At 43.4% G+C, this 13,816-nt stretch overlaps 1 protein-coding gene across 3 annotated transcripts in view; it reads left to right on the forward strand.

Annotated features, from left to right (window-relative positions):
• LOC126094738 (rho GTPase-activating protein Graf-like) overlaps positions 1-13,816 on the forward strand; it is a 573,129-nt gene that overhangs the window by 67,016 nt on the left and 492,297 nt on the right. The window lies entirely within an intron of this gene.

Genomic DNA, 13,816 nt, shown 5'->3' on the forward strand with positions numbered 1-13,816 from the left:
GGGGCCATATTGCTTCCTGTGGTAGTAGGAAGTGTGCAGCAGCTGAGGCAAGAAACACATTAAAAGTGGGTATAAAAATAAGCGGGAAATATTATCACTGTTGCAGGTGTTTCATCTAACAATTGTTCAACGTAACAGTCTTCATTCTATTTTCATAAGTGGTACATTCGGAAAATAAAGAAGCAATTTAAAATGCAGCCATATTGTCCCCGGAGGCACTAGGTGCGAAAACCACGAATAAATTTCAATGTGGTGTAAATATAAAAATAAGCAGTACATCATTGGATACAGTGGTCTCGGAGGGAGAAAGTAATTTATTTTGACAACAGTAGTTTTAAAAAAGGGAGATAGATGTTTCCAATCTGGTTATGAGGTTATACTGACCCCACTGGTATTAGGAGGATGAAAGTACAAAAATATACGGACATTTCAGCCGAGTTGCAGCGACTTTCCTCAGGGCAAGGACTAACTAGCTGCGGTGTGGCTGCATCAATGTATCGCTTTTCTGACAGGTCGCTAGACCATGTGTAAGATGACGCGGCACTGTACCTTCATCCGCCTCCACAGCTGAGTGGTGAGCGCGGTAGAATGGTTTGTGAGGGGCCCGGTTCGATTCCCAGTGGGATCAGAGATTTTCTCCGCTCGGAGACTGGGTGTTGCATTGTCTCCATTTTTTCCTCGTCGAGACGCAAGTCGCCGGAGTGGCGTCAATTAAAAACGCTTGCACCAGGCTATTGATCTTTCCGACGATAGGCCCTAGTTACATTCACACCCGTACCTTCAGCATGACGTTTGGTCAATTCATCAATCCCAAAATCTGTCACGGCTCACGGATTAGAATACCTCGCTCCGCAGCAGTTTCTGTACCCTCATGTATGCCGTACCACAACATACCGACACCATCAGAGCGATAATAGATGCAGCACGCTGCTAGAGAGATGTTGAGTTCAGTTGTTCATGAGTGTAAATTTATAAAGCGTGTAAGTGGCATAGAGACGAATGGGGGTATTCATTCTAGCGACGATACGGGTCGCAGTGAAATAAACAATTTCGACGAAGGGCAGATTGTTATGGTCCGACTTCTGGGAACGAGCACCTCTGAATGGCGAAGCAACTCGGCTGTTCGCGTGCTACTGTCGTGACCCTCTATGGAAAGTGGTTGGAGGGCGGTGAAACCTCTATTAGGCGACAAGATTTGGGACGTCCATTCCTCATCGCTGATGGAATATCGCCTGTTATGCGACTGGATTCGCGATTTCCTGTCAGAGAGGTCACTGTTCGTAGTAATTGACTGAAAATCAACGATTAAAACAGAAGTGATTTCTGGCGTTCCCCAAGATAGTAGTATAGGCCTTCTGCTCTTTCTTATCTGTATAAACGATTTGGGAGGCAACCTGAGCAACCGTCTTAGATTCTTAGCAGATGATGCTGTCGTTTATCGTCTGGGGAAGTCATCAGAAGATCAAAGCAAAACGCAAAACGATTTAGAAAAGACATCTGTGTGGTGCGAAAATTGGCAATTGACGCTAAATGATGAAAAGTATGAGGTCATCCACATGTGTGATAAACTCAATACGTTAAACTTCGGTTACACGATAAATCAATCGAATCTAAAGGTCGTAAATTCAACTAAATGCATAGGAATTACAATTACGGACAACTTAAATTGGAAAGAACACACAAAAATGTTGTAGGAAAGGCGAACCAAATACTGGATTTATTAGCAGAACACTTAGAAGATGCAATACATCTACTAAAGAGACTGCGCGCACTACGCTTTTCCGTCCTCTTTTGGAGTACTGCTGCGCGGTGTGGGATCCTTACTGATAGGATTAACGAAGTATATCGAGAAAGTTTGAAGAAGGGCAGCACTTTTTGTATTATCGAGAAATAGAGGAGGGAGTGTCACCGACATGAAACAGGATTTGGAGTGGACACCATTAAAACAAACACTTAATAAAATAAGGGAAATTAGAGGTCGCACGGAAAGATACAGTTGTTCGTTTTTTTTTCCGCGTGCTTTTCGAGATTGGAATAATGGAGTATTATTGTGAAGATGGTTCGATGATCCCTCTGCCAGTGTGATTTCCAGAGTATCCATGTAGATGTAGATGTCGGAAGCCCTGTGAACCGGGATTGGCGGCTATCTGTGGCAGATTGTACGCCAGAGTACAAGTGTTTTGGAGCACACCGTTCAGCGCACGTTGTTGAACGTGGACCTCCGCAGCAGACGACTCCTACGTATTCTCATTGTGAATCAACGACGCCGTCAATTAAGGTTGCGTTAGGTACTGGAGCATCCAGATTCGACGTAAATCAATGTTGGCGTCTTGCATGATGCCTCAGTGCTTCGCTGTCACTACGACTATGTCATATATAAACATATCGGCACCGTGACACACGTTAATGGAAATATACATGACAGTGAAATGTTATTGGGGCCGTAAGCAGTAATAGTCTAGCTTGCTCGCTACAAACGGCCCGTTTTCATGTTTTAATGTTTCACGGAGAAAAAAGAAATATGCCAGACATAAAACAAGTAAAGGAAACAAGTAAACATCTCCCCACTCATACAGCAAGAAGTGCTCTTGCTTCAGTCGTACGGGCTTCGAAAGTTGTAAAACTAACCCAAAAAAAATATTGATATTTTCTGGATGACCACTAGCATTTTCTTTTAGATGAATAACAACATTACGTGGAGGATGTCTACGTCAAAAGTGAAAGACGCAGGTGAGGAAAAGAAGAAGATACCGCTTGTTGAGGCCAGTCGGTCAATGGGAGTTGCCAATTGCGGAAGTTGGCTCGACTCGTTGGGCTGCACCGGGGCGACACCTGACCCGCATTGCGGTCTTCGCGGTTTTGCTGGGACTGCCTAGCGGTGGTATCTGTGTGACCCAGCCGCAGACCACGCCAACGAAATGGACTCAGCTCACTGCCCTAGAACGTGCCGTGACATTTAACCTATGAGCGTGTCGTTTCATCTGGATCAACAGCAGAACTCTCGAACTAGTGATGAAAATCAAAATGAAATAGAAGTGTACTGCAAATCTGGCTCTCTACATGAAAGATGGTGACTCCGTCGTAACACTTTTATGTGGCCTATATTGATCCCATTTATCCTCTCAGTCCCTAACACATACTGAAAGTACAAGTGCGCTACTATTGCGTTAAGTTGGGTTGGGTGGTTGTTGGGGAGGAGACCAGACAGCGAGGTCATCGGTCTCATCGGATTAGGGAAGGACGGGGGAGGAAGTTGGCCGTGCCCTTTCAAAGGAACCAAATCGGCATTTGCATGGAGCGATTTAGGGAAATCACGGAAAACCTAAATCAGGATGGCCGGACGTGGGTTGCGTTAAGTGCTTTGTGTTAATGCAAGTTAACAATGAATGACGCCCAAATTTTTTTAAAACTATATCGGATTTTTTATAGGTGGTGTCATGTATGATAGAACAGTTATACCTACGACTTTCCAGCTTATTGTTGCTTTAAAAAAATTCATGTAATATACCTGTAGATTTCAATAGAGGTCAAAATAGTACACACTTGCTATCAAAACTTTCAAAAATTATAAGTAAAACATTGGAATTACCACGTAGATCGAAATTAACATCACTTGCCCTAATTTCATTTTCTTTTTTGTGGAATGCGTAAAGTAATTCCTGTCAATATATACTCGCCCTACAAAGAAAAGAAATAAAACCAGGAGATCCCATATATCATACATCGAGACTGAAGAGATTATGGATGCTTCATGACAGGCTAGATACTGGTTAGCACATGCTATGCGTTTTGGCACCGGCTGTAGTACCGACGTTTAAAGAAATGAAAAAACCAGCCTGTGTGGAAAATGGCACCGAACGCTTTTTGAATCAGAGAATGTATCTGTTCATGTCTGTATTATCAATTTTATACTTCGCTACAAGTAGGACCGTATAAAAGTGAAAGCTGGTAGTACGGACCGTAGTATTACCGTAGGGTACGATGTATATGAAACACATGTATGAGGTTTTTGTGTTTTCGCGTATTTAAAGCTGTATAAATTTGTCGAACAAGGAGTTATTGTTTGAGAAATTCCAGACGTAAAATATAAGCACCTAAAACCCCCTCTTCAATTCTTGCAGTTTGAAATCTGATGTGCCCTCTTCAGCAAAATGAAAAGAATTTCAGTATTTATGACGTCATATCTCGTGTACTATGTTTAGTACAGGGATCTAATTTTGTTGGTACATTCAGCGGCACGTGTGGACACTGTCTGCAAAATATGTTGTGAGTAGAGGGAGTATCACAGAAGTAACGCATTAGAACGTGATGCCTGATGCTGAACTACATGAACGTAAGTGCTCTCATTCTCAAATAATAGATGAATATAGTCTGAATAATTTGCGTCCCATGAGTTACACTGCCTCAAGACAAGTACATAGTTTCTGACTTAATTTATTGTGTTAAATCTCTAACGTACGATTCTGCCTGTTAATGAGTAGATTATGTCAGCATTTTAAATTTGATCAATAATTGTATGAAATATTGAAAATCAAATGTTTGTTGCCCCTGGAAGCCGCTAGATAGGCAACCGCCAACTGGGGTGTGGTGACTGTTTTGCCGTTTTGCGGTGTAGGTTAGTTGTTGTTGTTGTGGTCTTCAGTCCTGAGACTGGTTTGATGCAGCTCTCCATGCTACTCTATCCTGTGCAAGCTTCTTCATCTCCCAGTACCTACTGCAACCTACATCCTTCTGAATCTGCTTAGTGTATTGATCTCTTGGTCTCCCTCTACGATTTTTACCCTCCACGCTGCCCTCCAATGCTAAATTTGTGATCCTTCGATGCCTCAGAACATGTCCTACCAACCGATCCCTTCTTCTAGTCAAGTTGTGCCACAAACTTCTCTTCTCCCCAATCCTATTCAATACCTCCTCATTAGTTACGTGATCTACCCACCTTATCTTCAGCATTCTTCTGTAGCACCACATTTCGAAAGCTTCTATTCTCTTCTTGTCCAAACTAGTTATCGTCCATGTCTCACTTCCATACATGGCTACACTCCATACAAATACTTTCAGAAACGACTTCCTGACACCTAAATCTATATTCGATCTTAACAAATTTCTCTTCTTGAGAAACGCTTTCCTTGCCATTGCCAGTTGTAGGTTAGTATGATCGCGTTATCTATTGCGTTTTTCAAATTCGTCAAATGCTGGTAACAAGTAGTTTCACAAGGACCGCTAGAAGGCGCCGTGCATTAAACAGGTTATTCGAAAATTCTCTAGGACTTGTAGAGAGTTAGTAGATAATACTTGGAAATGGAGCACATGTCCGAGTAACGCAACCACTTTTTCAAGTAATTAGGCGTGACACAGTACATCACGTGTTTTACGATTCCACTGATTAATAACCAAAGAAACACGCGCAGGTGCTCGTACTCGTTGACGGGTTCTCTTCAACGTGATGTAATAACGGCCTCTTCCAATACGGGTTTGCGGCGTCTCCTTGGAGCATAACTATAACGCCTGCTGACTGTGAAGGTACGCCTTCCTCAAAGCCTTTCCGTAACTGTGGCGAAAAGAGTATGCTATGGAATCGGACGTTGTGAATAACTACCCTGATAAAGGCGATGGGCAGCTCTTGCACTACCGTGAGCTTCGGCAAACAGAAGGATCATGTCGGCGTATTCTGCAAACGTGCACTCAGCCATGTAGCTCTAACACCCAACAAACATGTCAAGGAGGCTCGAACCACGTCAGAGAGGTAGGATACACGTCAAATGACAGCAGCTTCTCCGATGTAAGCACCTCCGCACAGTGACCACCCTGTTGCATACCAAACTAGTAAACCGAAGCGGTACGTTTGCGGACATGGATTCCATTTCAAAAAAATATATACGCACTCCCCTCTACAAGTCCTAGAAGTTTATAACGGGAATTTCCGAACGCCCTGTTAAAATTGTTTTGTCTTATTCTGTTTACATTCTTGTCTTTGAATTTAATCAAACTTGTAACATTCAATCTCTCAAAATACTCTGTTACGGATTATCACTGCGTTCCGCCGATCCCTTCAGTAGTTCTGGCCGTATGAGGTTATGATATATCACAGGGCTCACATTCTGAAGGACTGGTGTTCAAACCCTGACTGGTTTGCTTTGATTCTTCCAGATTGCTTAAGCTAAGGATACAGCCTATTTTCCTTCCCCATATCATAGGGAGTGTTCTGTCTCTTATCACCTCGACTTCAACCAGACAAATACTAACTTTCCTACCTCAATTGTTGTCGGTCTGTAGACCAAAATGGTGCTGTAATATTCAGATTCGGTGATGGCGGAAGCTGAGGATACGCATTATTTCATTCACATGCTCATCAAACCAAACTTGCATACTTACAACTGTGCTATTAGCATTCTCATCTTTGAAGGTGCAGTCGAATGATAGGTATAATGCGTGAGCCATTGGGTGAACGTCATCATCTTTCCTTAAATTTTATTTGTATTCTGTATACATCAACTTGAAATGATAATACACACATATTGAATCATAATTTTCGAATACAAATAATATATTTTTAATTACTGTTAGTATTTCTGTTCATACGAATAGTAATTAAAATTTGACACAGACACGCAAAACGCCGCATTTTAAATAAAAAAATATACAGGGTTGCTATAAATGATTAATTAGTTTCAAACCACTATGTTTTCCAAACTATTACGTGTACATATGGTACATGCACGAATAGAACAGTAAACTGACTAAGTTTGCATTTTGCACTCTACATCTGTTCTGTGTGTGCCCCCGTCTAGTCAGATTCGTCCCATATCTTATGTAGCAACACCGTATCAGTGGTCATCACAGCAGCATTGATGCGTTCTCTGATACGTTCCAGTGTACTTGGCAGTTGGGGGTCCGTGAACTCGATTCTTAATGTACCCCTAAAGAAAAATCACACGTCGTTAGGTCAGGCGACATGGTTGCGGGGGGGGGGGGGGGGGGGGGGGGGGCGGTAAGAGAACTGAGCCACATCATTTTCACCACTACGCCCAGTCGACTGATGCGGAAGTTTGTCGTATAGTTAGCAACGAACTTCGATGCCCCGATAACGAGGTGTTCCGCCTTATTGTAAGATGAAAGTCTTGGGATCAGCAGTCAGTTGTGAAACAACCACACGTACCAAGTTTAGAGGTATCAGTCACAGTCTTGCCACAGAAAGAAAAAAGACCATAGAGCTTCGTCTGTAACGTTGCACAGAAAACATTAGCGTACGGCGATTCTCGTTCTTGCATCACAGTTCTATGAGGATTTTCAGTGTCCTGCGCACCCGCAATGTGGCGGTTAAACTTTCCAGATAAATGGAAGATTGCTTCGGCGCTGAATATCGGCATGGAGGCGAAATGTCCATCCTCAAGTTTCGGTTCTTTCCCATAATTCCTTCTAAAAGCACACTACACTGTTATAAAAGATAAACCTCTCGCACACCCGAACACAAAAAATCTCTCTCCCTTCTTCTTCGTCATTTTGCAAAGGCACTGCGTTCGTAACGCCAACTGATAGGTACAATGCAAACTCGGTGAGTTTATTGTTCTTTTAATGTGGCATTCTTATTTGTACGGGTAACACTTTGGAAAATATGGAACATTGAAAACGAGTGAACCATTTATAGCAGCAGTGTATAAATCAATCATACTGTTAAAGTCTCAAGAAATTTTGAAAAAAAGTTTATTTTTTATTTGATGTTTCACATTTTTAAGAAATTTTAATTCATCTTGAACGCTCACATTTTCGTGCGATTAGAATTTAAAAATAAAGATGTTTTTTTATTAAAATTTATTAATAAATATGCAAAATTAAGAAAAGTAGAACAAGTTGCTATCGGACCAGTGACTTCACGAGTGCAACACCTTTACACCACGCTCTCAGCTACCTGCAGCTGTGAAGAAAAGATGGTAACTTTTGTACTTAAGAGACCTCGGAAGTCTTGTAATTTTTGAAGCTGCGCGTTTTTCGTTGAGTTTTATGAGAACCTCGTTGTATTGCGTTAGGAAATTGTTCGGGTCCTGATTTTCAAGTCCTATACGTCTGCAGAAAATCGAAGAGAGCCAGTCCATATGATATTTATTACTTGGTAAATTTAATTGTAGCTTCATGGTTTTCTCAAGGTATTTTTCCTTTTTATAAAAATTATGCAATTCTAATGATGCATATTAAAATTACAAAACTACTGAAAAACCCTTTCTTCTTTGGTGTATCTGCCTTATGATAGATTTAAACTGGAGACTGTCCATTGTGTCCTGTTCTGGGCATCTTCCTTCATGTGTTTGTAAGTTTGCCCTCTTCGATTGTTTTCTATTAAGAGCACAGACCAGTGGGACTAGAGATGTCACATAGGTCTTTAATACAGTGTTTACCCCTTGCCTTCCTTGTACTATCCGTTGGCCGGCCGGGGTGGCGGAGCGGTTCTAGGCGCTACAGTCTGGAACCGGGCGACCGCTACGGTCGCAGGTTCGAATCCTTCCTCGGACATGGATGTGTGTGATGTCCTTCGGTTAGTTAGGTTTAAGTAGTTCTAAGTTCTAGGGGACTGATGACCTCAGATGTTAAGTCCCATAGTGCTCAGAGCCATTTTTTTCGTTGGCTTTATCAGGCCTATCCGCCTTTCGGGGTGCTTTCCCACTCCAAGCGCTGCCTTCTACCCACTCATAACACTCTAAGGAGGCTGCTGGTACTTGGCAGAAGGAATCTCCCTACCCGAGAGATATTCGATCTTTGCGTCGTTCGCCGGTTGTGAGACAAGTGTTGTCCCTTCTCTAGCACTTGAAGATGACGCGAGGAGTTTTCTTTAGTCGAGTGTAATAGCAAATGGCTTATGCCCCCTCTTCTTTCTCTCTCTCTCTCTCTCTCTCTCTCTCTCTCTCTCTCTCTCTCTCTCTGGCAAGCCATCGGCTGCTGTTCTGTTAGCTAATTGCTGTGGAAACGAACAAGTGAGACTCTTGATAGCACTGAGCGATATTACAGTCAACTTTGAAATGCACAATACGTCTCTTTAATGCTATCGTATTCAGTGATGGTGGGTATGTGTTATCTAGGGGATGCGAAAAGTGTTCCTGGAGAAATCGTATGTATCAATATGGATCGTTGGTCATGTGGAGTGTAATTATTGTTTGAAAGAAGAACAATAATGTATCACTTTCTAAATGAAACAGCTAAAATAAGATTAAATGGTTCAGTTGCAGAAGCAAGAGAATATATTAAAAATGTCGTTCCGCGAAATTTTAATAAATTTTTGGTCAATTGCCCAATAACATAAACTAATCTGAAACATATACTAATCTAAAATCATTTCTCTCGAACAACTATTTCTATCTCATGGATAACTTTCTGTTTAAAAACTTGTAGCGTAACGCTCCGTAGAATGTAGCTGGTTTGGCCAGAGACGTGTTAGTTAACAGGCAGACGCGGCGGTACCCGGGAACGGAAGTGGCGCTGACCGCCACAGGAAACCTGCCGGTACAGATATGGCTTAGCCTCTGTCACCGCTGTTCTCGGTGTAGTAGTAGCAGCGAACACGTGCGTTCCTGGTAAGCTGTTTTTTCTAGGTTCGTTAGCTGCGAATGAAGGTATCGTAAGTGTGGAAAAGATGTACATTCTAAGACAACAAAATTAAAAAAACACTTCGCACCTCAATGGAATCATCCGAATAGACTGACAGTTGGTAAACGTCCTGTACATGTACAAACAAATGATTACGATTTCAAAGAAAAATGGGATAATTCATTGAAGAGAAAGAGCTTCACAAATTGAGCAAGTCAGTAACGCATTGGCCCACCTCTGGCCCTTATACAAGCACTTACTCGACTTGGCGTTGATGGCAGAGTTTTTGTATGGCCTCTTGAGGGATATCGTGCCAAGTTCTGTCCAAGTGCAGCGTTAGATCGTCAAAATCACAACATAGTTAGAGGACCCTGTCCGTAATGCTCCAAATGTTTTCATTTGGGGAGAGGTCCGACGACCTCGCTGGCCGAGGCAGGGTTTGGCAAGCACGAGGACAAGCAGTAGAATCTCTCGCCATGTTCTGGCACCCATTATCTTGCCGAAATGTAAGCTCAGAGGAGCTTGCTCTGAAGGTCAACAAAACGGGTGTAGAACAGATCTGTGCTGTAAGGGTGCTGAGGATGACAAGCAAAAGGGTTCTGCTATGAACTGAAATGGGTCCCCAGACGTTCAAAATGGTTCAAATGGCTCTGAGCACTATAGGACTTAACATCTGAGGTCATCAGTCCGCTAGAACTTAGAACAAGTTAAACCTAACTAACCTAAGGACATCACACACATCCATGCCCAAGGCAGGATTCTAACGTGCGACCGTAGCGGTCGCGCGGTTCCAGACCGTAGCGCCTAGAACCAATCGGCCACACTGGGCGGCCCAGACGTTCACTCCTGGTTTTCAGGCCATATAGCGGGCAACAGTCAAGTTGGTATCCCATCACTGTCTGGGGCGTCTAAGATCTTGTTTTAGGCCTGGAAACTTTTTGATGCGAGTAGAATTGTCTTCGGTAATGAGACCTGCTTCGAACTGAGCACTGATGACCAGCCAAGGTGTATGTGGAGACGTCGCGGACATCGGTGAGGTACCAACCCGACAGTCGCCCGGCATACGGCTCGACAACCAGCAGAGATGGATTGGGGGTAGGAGGCACTTCATTTCAGTAGGACCCTTCGGTTCTCATCCGTAGCACACTTGCAGCACTGCCGTACGTCGACAATATTCTATGCCCCCTCCTTGTTGCCCTGAGCTTACATATTTTCAGCACGATAATGTTCGCCCGCAAATGGTGACAGTTTCTGCTGCTTGTCTTCGTGCTTGCCGAATACTACCTTGGCCACCAAGGACGCCTCATCTCTCTCCAATAGAGAACATTTGGAGCATTATGGGCAGGACCCGCCAACTTTCTTGTGATTTTGACTATCTAACACGCCATTTGGACAGAATTTGACACGATTTCCCTAGGTAGGACATACAAAAACTCTTGTTAAATCATTGCCAAGCCGAATAACTGCTTGCACAGGGTTCAGAGGTGGACCGTGCTTTATTGATTTGGTCAGTTTGTGAAGCTCTTTCTCTTGAATAGATCATCTAATTTCTTTGAAATTGTAATCATTTGTTTCTACATGTACCTGTGTCCGTCCCATTCGAATAATTCCTTAATATTATTAGTAATAGTGTATTACGCTCGGCTGATTTTTTGCACGAAATTTCCTGCGACAGTTTCCGGTAATGCCTATATTTTTTCCAAAGTTTTTTGGCTTGTTGTTATCAGAATTCGTTATCTAATGGTAACATTTGTTTCAATTCGATTTTGGTGATCGAGTTGGCTGTCTTTGAGGTACACCATCTCGCCTCCGTGGTACAAGTCGCCAAATGTCATTCAGGCAATGGCATCTATCCCAAAGGATTTAGTTTGGAATTCAGATGGTGAGAGAAACCTTCTGCAAGAGAATTTTGCAGTCAAAGCAAAGGGTGAGGAAGGAAATGGATAGTTCGGAATGCAATCCCTGAGCTGTGAGCTCGAATACTACGTTAAATCGTGTACCACTACATCTTCTTCTGAGCTTAAGTCTGTATTCGACATGCCGACTGTAACCAAAAGAAGCAGGTCGCAACAACCAGTACCCCCTTTCCCACACGCTTGCACAGGCTAAATGCAGTTTCTCGTTTTAGAGTTGCGCAGTGTGCTGATCTGCGTTCCCACACAGTCGGCAACCAGTTGCCGATTTAGGTCGCCTGTCCGTTGCGTTCCTTTTCAATTGCGCAGTGTGCGGACGACATTACGTGTTTGACTCTTTTATATTACTAAACGGCTACAATGGTCACCCATTCACAGTTGCAGGTTGCCTGCCCAACTGCTTCCATGGGCCACAAAAATTTAAACTCCAGTGTTTCCTGTAATTATCGACCGAATTTAAAACGTTGTTGTCATAAACCACAGCTTAAGAGCTGTAACATCACGTTAAAGGTTTAACATGATATGTCTGGTATTAAAGTTACAAACTTTGTACGTGTCTTGAAGCAGCATAATTCATAGCATGAAATTTATCCAGACTATAATCAACCAGTATCTGAGAGCAATTATCGTCTTCGAACAAATTTTAAACATACTTTCAAACGTTACGGAAACTTTTTCTACCCGACACCCCTCCACAAATTAACGAAAGGAAAAAGATTAATTGCTTATTACATTTTCGCTCTTCATGCAGCAAAACAGGCATGAAATTTTACAACCTCGTTTACTACTAACTGTATTCGTAACTTATTACAGACAGTATTCACGTATGTTATACCACTGCACTCCGTCATCAGGCCACAAGTGGCCCATCGGGACCATCCGACCGCCGTGTCATCCTCAGATGAGGATGCAGATAGGAGGGGTGTGTGGTCAGCACACCGCTCTCTCGGTCGTTATGATGGTTTGCTTTGACCGGAGTTGCTACTGTTTGGTCGAGTATCTCCTCAGTTGGCATCACGAGGCTGAGTGCACCCCGAAAAATGGCAACAGCTCATGGCGGCCCGGATGGTCACCCATCCAAGTGCTGGCCACGCCCGACAGCGCTTAACTTCGGTGATCCGTCGGTAACCGGTGTATCCACTGCGGCCTTTATACCACTGAATGAACCTGTAAAAGTAGCCATTGTGTGACACAGGCGGAAAAAGAATCGTAACACCAAGAAGGAGTTGTTCGACATGAACGAAAGTTGGTAGCGTGTTTCTACCGGGTGATCAAAAAGTCAGTATAAATTTGAAAACTTATTAAACCACGGAATAATGTAGATAGAGAGGTAAAAATTGACACACATGTGTGGAATGACATGGGGTAAAAAAAAAAGTTCACAAAATGTCCGACAGATGGCGCTGGACAGCAAAACGTCAATGACTGCGCGTGACAATCGTGAATAAAAGGTGCTGTAATTAGAGAGAGAATCAGATGCGCCAGCAGTCGCAGCATGTTGACGTTAACCTGAAAAGGCGCTTTTAGTGTAGTTGTATTATCAGAATGGGAAATGTGCTAGTTCAGTGTTACAATCCTATCTCCATAGGAAGGGGAATCGAACGGGTAAAGGTCCGTTGACAAATGCAGCTGTGGCGAGAATGATCTCGAAGTTCGAAGTCACGAGTTGTTTAGACGATAGACCCCGTAGTGGCCGACCGAGCACAAGCCGTAATGCTGCTGAGACAGTTCAGGAAGAATGGAGACTGTAGCGGGTTCGTCTATGCACGGGGAAGTCAGCGCTCGTGCGGTCGCACGTCGCACCGGCATTCCATACACCACTGTTTGGTTGCACTTAGGCGTACCCTCCGATGCTATCCGTACAAAATCCATCGGCATCATGAACTGTTACCTGGCGATTTAGTGAAGTGGAGCGCATTTGCGGTGTGGGCGTTTCAAAAGATGGCGGAAGATGACGATTGGTTGAGTAGCGTGTTGTGGACCGACGAAGCTCATTTCACGCTCCGAGGGTCTGTCAACGCCCACAACTGCAGAATTTGGGCTACCGAAAACCCTAGAACTGTCGTGGAAACGCCATTGCACGACGAGAAAGTCACGGTATGAGTTGGATTCACCACATCTACCGTTATCGGGCCTTTTTTCTTTTGGATTCACCACATCTACCGTTATCGGGCCTTTTTGCTTCGAGGAAATGCGTGATTCTGGTTTTGTAACTGCTACCGTGACGGGTGAGAGGTACGCCAATATGTTACAGAATCGCATCATCCCCAGTCTGGCGATAAACACCTGCTGGAACTTACGATGTTTATGCAGGATGGCGCACCACCCCA

Source organism: Schistocerca cancellata, chromosome 8, assembly GCF_023864275.1.
Source record: "Schistocerca cancellata isolate TAMUIC-IGC-003103 chromosome 8, iqSchCanc2.1, whole genome shotgun sequence".
Classification (NCBI taxonomy): domain Eukaryota; kingdom Metazoa; phylum Arthropoda; class Insecta; order Orthoptera; family Acrididae; genus Schistocerca; species Schistocerca cancellata.